Below are 6,990 nucleotides of genomic sequence, written 5' to 3' on the forward strand. Positions count from 1 at the left end.
GTAAAAACTGCCAAACTTTTTTCCTAAATGGCTGTTCCATTTTTCACTCTTAACAATATACGAGAGTTCCAATTGCTCTGCATCTTCACCAACATTGTCTTTTAAATTTTTGCCATTCTAATAGATGTGTCTAGATATAACATTGTGATATAGTTTTTAAAGATTTTATTTATTTGAGAGAGAGAGCATGAACAGGGAGGGAGGGCAAGAAGGAGAGGGAGAAGTAGTCTTCCTGTTGAGCAGGGAGCCTGATGCAGGGCTGGATCCCAGGACCTGAAGATCATGACCCAAGCCAAAGGCAGATACTTAACTGACTAAGCCACCCAGGTAGCCCTCTTTCTTTCTTTTAAAGAACAGAACTTTACCACTTTGATGAGATCCAACTTGTCAATGTTTTCCTTTTATGATTCATGCTTTTTATGTCCTTTTTTTTTTTTTTTTTTTTGCTTTTTATCCTAAGCAATCTTTGTCACCCAAGGTCACAAATATTTTTTTCTATGTTTCCTACATTTTATATTACTTTTTATTTTTAGTTCTATGATGTTATTTATGGTGTGAGATAAACGTTGAGGTTCATTTTTTGGCATATGATAGATATCCAATTGTTCCTGTAACATTTGTTGGAAAAGCCATAATTTCTCCCTTTGAATTACCTTGGCACTTTTGCTGAAAATTTGCCATAAATGTTCAAGCCAATAAGCACACGAAAGGATGCTCAAGATCATTAGTCATTAGGGAAATGCAAATCAAAATTATAATGAGATACTCTACACCCACTCAGATGGCTATAATAAAAAGGAAAGAAAATAACAAATGTTGGTGAGAATATGGAAAAATAGTCATCCTCATATTTTGCTGCTGGGAATATAAAACGGTGTAGTCACTCTGAAAAACAAACTAGCAGTTCCTCAAAATATTAAATACATATAGTTACCATGTGACCCAGCAATTCCACTCCTAGGTATACACTTGTTCATAGCAGCATTATACATAATAGTTCCAAAATGTAAACTACCTAAACATCCACTAGCTGATAAGTAAACAAAGGTGATTTATATGTACAATGGAGTATTAAAGGAATATGCCATGAAAGGAATGAAGTACTTATACATAGTATAACATGGATAAATCTTTTTTAAAAACATTTATTTATTTATTTTTCTGAGAGAGAGAGCACAAACATGGTGGGGTAGGGGCAGAGGGAGAAGCAGACCCCCTGCTGGGCAGGGAGCCCGATGCAGGGCTTGATCCTACAATCCTAGGATCATGACCTGAGCCAATGGCAGATGCTCAACCAACTGACCCACCCAGGCATCCCTAACATGGTTAAATCTTGAAAACATGCTAAGTGAAAGAAGCCAGTCACAAAGACCACTTATTATGTGATTCCATTTAAATGAAATGTTCAGAATTGGCAAATCTACAGAGCTGCAAAGCAGATTAAGGGTTGCCTAAAATGGGTGAGGTGTGGTGGTATAAAGGGAAATGTGGAGTAACTGCCAATGGGTATGGGGTTTCCTTTTGTGGAGAGAGAAATTCTCTAAAATTAGGTTGTGGTGATGGTGATACAACACTGTCGATTTCTTAAAACCATTATATACTTTAAGTGAGTGAATTGTATAATACATGAATTATACTTTAATAGTTTTTTTTAAATATAAAAAAAGGTAATTATTGATTTAACATTTTTTTCCCTAAAGCTATACTCTTGTTTCTACCAGCACCATAAAACAACTGTTATTTCCAGTTTAAAACACCAGCTCTCTCTTCTCTGACATTATCAAAGTAAAACCTTTTCTAAAGCCACAAAACACACACAAACAAAGATTTTTAAAAAGTTTAGTAAAGGTTTCTTTTTTGTTTGTTTGGTTTGTTTAGTACATTTTACTGATACTTCAATTGCATAAGAAATAGTAAGCTAAAGTAAAAAAGTATAATGGAGAATTTGCAGACTTACCAGTGAGAATGTGGAGGACTGCTGTTTTGCAAAATCCTTCATGATAAGAACTTCAATCGCATGACCTTCCAAATTTTTCTTGCATATCACTCGGTATTTTTATATTAGAAATAAAATTTTTTTTCCAGGGTGCCTAGGTGGCTCAGTTAGTTAAGCGTCTGCCTTCTGCTCAAGTCATGATCTCTGGGGTCCTGGGATCAAGCCCTGCATTGGGCTTCCTGCTCAGCGGGGAGTCTGCTTCTCTCTCTCTCTCTTTCTCTCTGCCCACTGCTCGTTCTTTCTCTCAAATAAATGAGTAAAATCTTAAAAAAATAAATTTTTTTCATAGGTTTAATTCCTTCTTCCAAATATGAGCTATATAAAAGAATAAAGATATAATCAAGAAGGGAGGAAATTGCCATCTGTGTCTTTATAATTCACAATATCAGCATATGCTCATACTTTTTGCAGCAGTGTCTTTAGCTCCTGAATCTGAGATGTATATTTGAGATGCTTGTGAACACCCAGGGCAGCCCCAGTGCTTGGGCTGATAAAGGATTATGAGCTAAAAAGATCCTGGGCTGTGGGGGGGCACCTATTACTTTGTTTTCAGATGGAGAAACAGAAGTGCAGAGAGGCCCCACAAAATGGCAAAATGAAGGTCCTAGGATCTTGTGCAATGGCTCTGCTTACATACTACTTCAAATATGATCTCAGTTCAAATATCCACTTATTCAACTTTGCTTCCTTCATGAATACACACTAACCAACAGAAAAATGCTCTACTCATCAGTCCACAGTTATATAAGCCCCTGTGTCTGTCATAATATATTCTACTACATCTTAATTTTTTTTTTTACATCTTAATTTTTTAATTGAAATATATTTGATACACAACACTGTAGAAGTTTAAGGTATAAAAAATATGGATACACTTATATGGCAATATGATTGCCATTGCAGCATTAGTGAACATTTCTATCATATCACATAATTACCATTTCTTCTAGTGGTGAGAACAGTTAAGATCCAGTCTCTCAACAACTTCGTTTATAATACAGTTTTGCGATATATAATCACTGTACTGTGTATTAGGTCTCCAGGTCTTATCTACTCATTGCAGGTATGTACCATTCCCCTACTCAACCAACCCCTCATAAACATTTCACTTTCTAAAAAAAATTTTTTTTGGATTCCACATACAAGAGATATTACACAGTATTTTGTCTTCCTCTGACCAATCTCATCTACTGTGTTTTCAAGGTCCACCCATGTTAGTACAAATGTCAGAATTTCTTACCTCATGGCTGAATAGTATTCCATCATTCATTTACATATATATATAAATTCATATATATGTCACATCTCCTTTACCCATTCATCCTTTGACAGACACCTAGGTTGTTTCCACACCCGGACTATTGTGAATAGTGCTGCAATAAACATAGGAGTGCACATGACTCTTCAATAATATATTTTCTTTTCTTTTTTTTTTTTTAATTTTTTTATTTATTTATTATAGTCACAGAGAGAGAAAGAGAGAGAGGCAGAGACATAGGCAGAGGGAGAAGCAGGCTCCATGCACCGGAAGCCCGATGTGGGATTCGATCCCGGGTCTCCCGGATCGCGCCCTGGGCCAAAGGCAGGCGCCAAACCGCTGTGCCACCCAGGGATCCCCAATAATATATTTTCATTTCCCTTGGATATATACCCAGAAGTGAGATAACAAGATTGTATGGTAGTTCTACTTTAATTATTTTTTAAGATTTTATTTATTTATCCACAAGAGACAGAGAGAGAGGGGGGGAGAGAGGCAGAGACACAGGCAGAGGGAGAAGCCGGCTCCACGCAGGGAGCCCGATGCGGGACTCGATCCTGAAACCCCGGGATCATGCCTTGAGCTGAAGGTAGACATTAAACCCGCTGAGCCACCCAGGCGCCCGGGTAGTTCTACTTTTAATTTGGGAGGAATCTCCATGCTGTTCTTCATAGTGGCTGAACCAGTTTACTTATTATAATATCCTAAAAAAAATTTTTTTTAAATTTATTCATGAAAGACACACACAGAGAAAGGCAGAGACACAGGCAGAGGGAGAAGTAGGATCCATGCAGGGACTCGATTCCGCGTCCCCAGGATCACGCCTTGGACTGAAGGCGGCGCTAAACCACTGAGCTACCGGGGCTGCCCATAGCCTAAAAATTTTTAACAAAAGTATTAACATTTGCAGTTATCTGGCTGCACCTTGGCTTATAACACAATTAACAATGTTGTTCATCCCAAACACTTAATAAATCTAATAACTGACAGTACAACATACATTTATGAGTAAGTTCAGGTTTCAGAAGTAGATGTAGATTTTGTTAGTCTATGAACTCAGAAGGCATACAATCTAACAAACTCACTGTATTTTAAAAATGAATCACATATTTGGTGGGGTATTTGTAGAGATTCTAAGATTAAACAAATCAGCTAAATAAATTTTCAAAGATGCACTCAATTTTCAGGCGCACCTGTGACCTACTGCGGCAACATTTATAAGTCATTAAGACTTGTTTTCACTTGACCACTCCACACTCTGGATGCTTCTTCATTCATTGCCTAGGATTACAGAATAATCATGCCGAGAATGGGGGTGGTCACTCCCCCAAATGTATTTTATGGCCATAGAGGAAGACCTGACAGGGGCTCTATTAAACATCAGCACAGCCCCTTCCCCCACTGAGAGTACCAGGCTATGACAGGGGCTCTCCTGGGCATAGGTTAAATCCCGCTCCTCTGGCTGGAGTATGGTCCAAATGATGGAGGTCATAGCACTTTGTTCACCCTGAGACTCCTATCCTCACTCTCTCAGTGTCCCTCTGGCCTGATAGCTTAGTCTCTAAAATGAACTTTAGCCCAGTGGAAGGGGCAATCTTCCTCACTGGGGACACATCACAGGAAGAGGGTAGTATACAAAGGAGACCCACTTCTGCTCAGACCCCAGACTGTACCACAAGGCTCCTCTTGTTTTCAGCCTTTCACCTCTGTAAGTATTACCCAGGGATGAGGGGCCCATCTTCTGCAGCCCTGCCTGCCACCTGCCACTACAAGACTTTAGTGCAGTAAGGATGGTATGAGTCACAACTGACTGGCCAAGAGCAAGAATGTAATTATTGCTAAATTTCCTAGATGTGATATTAGGATTATGGTTCTTTTGGAAAGTGTCTTTTCTAGGAAATGAGTGCTGCTGTATTTTTAGATGAAGCGTTGTGGTATCTCACTTTCAAATAGTTGGGAAAACCAAATGCATACACACACAGCACACGTACAGTGTATTACTCTGTCTTCCACTAATTTTCTAGTTGTAAAACAGAAAAACTGGGGCCCAGGGGGATTTGTTCACAGGTTAAGGCACCGGGATTATACGTAACTCTGCCAGAGGGTAATTGATTCATCCTAAAGGTTTTTTTTTTCCCTAAAGGTATTTTTGCTTCTGGCAGGGAGAATGGCATACCACTGCATCAGCCTCTGCATTGTCCATCCTGGACCACAAACTGATTATAATATGGAGAGGGAACATTAAATATGAAATGAGCATGTCTGGGTGTCTGTAAATAGGGCACTGATTGGAGAGCTATGTGTAGCCCTGATACTGGTCATAAAAAATAACCAGGGGAGCCTGGGTGGCTCAGTTGGTTGGGCATCCAACTCTTGACTTCAACTCAGGTCATGATCTTGGGGTCATAGGATCAAGCCCTGTGTTTGGCTCTGCACCCAGTAAGGAGTCAACTTGAGATTCTCTTCCTCTGCCCCTCCCCCCACTTGCAGGTGCTTTCTTTCTCCCTAAAATAGATTTTAAAAATATTTTTATGCCCCTTTGGGGCTGCGTGAAAAAAATAATAATAAAAAGTAAATTTAAAAAATATTTTAAAAAATTATAACCTGACACACAAAAAAGTTTCAGTCTGGTTACCAGGGAACCCCGCCACACACAGCTCCCTTCAGGTTGATCTTTATCTATCTACATCTTTTAATAGTTCTACCCCCTTTGATTCATTTAATATTTAATATTAATACTATTTGTATGAGTTGGGGGGATCCAGGATAGACTAGACCATAAACTCTGAAATTAAAAGGTCAGAATCCTTGCCCTCAAACATCTTACCCTCTAATAGAAAAGCAGGTACACAATTACCATGACTGTTTAACATAATCCTTTACTACCTGCAACATAATTACATCTGCAAAGATCCTTTTACCAAGGTAACATTTACAGGTTCCAGGGATTAGAACCTGATATCTTTGGGGGACATTTTCAGTCTACTACAGATGAGGGACTTCAGAAAGCCCACTTTTATGGGGTGATCACCAAAGTTATTTGCTGTCTAAGCACCTGGCTAGCTCCTAGAGCTAAGCTATATTCAGAATGGTATGATTCTCTGTAAGCCCATGGTGAGGTGCCTTCTTTTGCTTATTTTACCATTATGTTTCCTCAAACTCTCATTAACTAACCTGGGAATGTCTCTGTTGCTTGCCAATTGAAAGGGTCAAACTGTAACACAATAGCTGACCTAAGAAGAGTTCATTTTACCCAAATATCAGTAGTTGTAGCTCTTTTGGGATCATGGGTGTAGGTCCTTTTTGAAATGTTGATAGTAAATGACAATAGCCTCCTAAACCAGAGATGACTGGATCAAAGATAGGCACTATCTATCTATCTAAGTTGGACCACTCATATTCTCTTCAGAGGCTTGGGACACTGGTCACTTGGTTTCTGGAGTTGAAATCGGTTACTGATATAGCCCGAGAAGCCCATCTTTTGCCGAGTAAAAGCCATGATGTAGAGGGAAGCTGAGACAACGTGACCACAGGAACTCAAGAGACAAAGTGCAGCTGCCTTGATTTTTTAAAAAGATTTTATTTATTTGAGAGAGAAAGAGCCAGCATGTACTAGCGCAAGCAAGGAGAGGGGTAGGAGGGGGAGAAGCAGATTCCCTACTGAGCAGGGAGTCCAACAAACCATGGTGGGATCATGACCTGAGCCAAAGGCAGATGCTTACCCAACTGAGCCACC

This window comes from Canis lupus, chromosome 33 (genome assembly GCF_011100685.1).
Source record: "Canis lupus familiaris isolate Mischka breed German Shepherd chromosome 33, alternate assembly UU_Cfam_GSD_1.0, whole genome shotgun sequence".
NCBI lineage: Eukaryota > Metazoa > Chordata > Mammalia > Carnivora > Canidae > Canis > Canis lupus.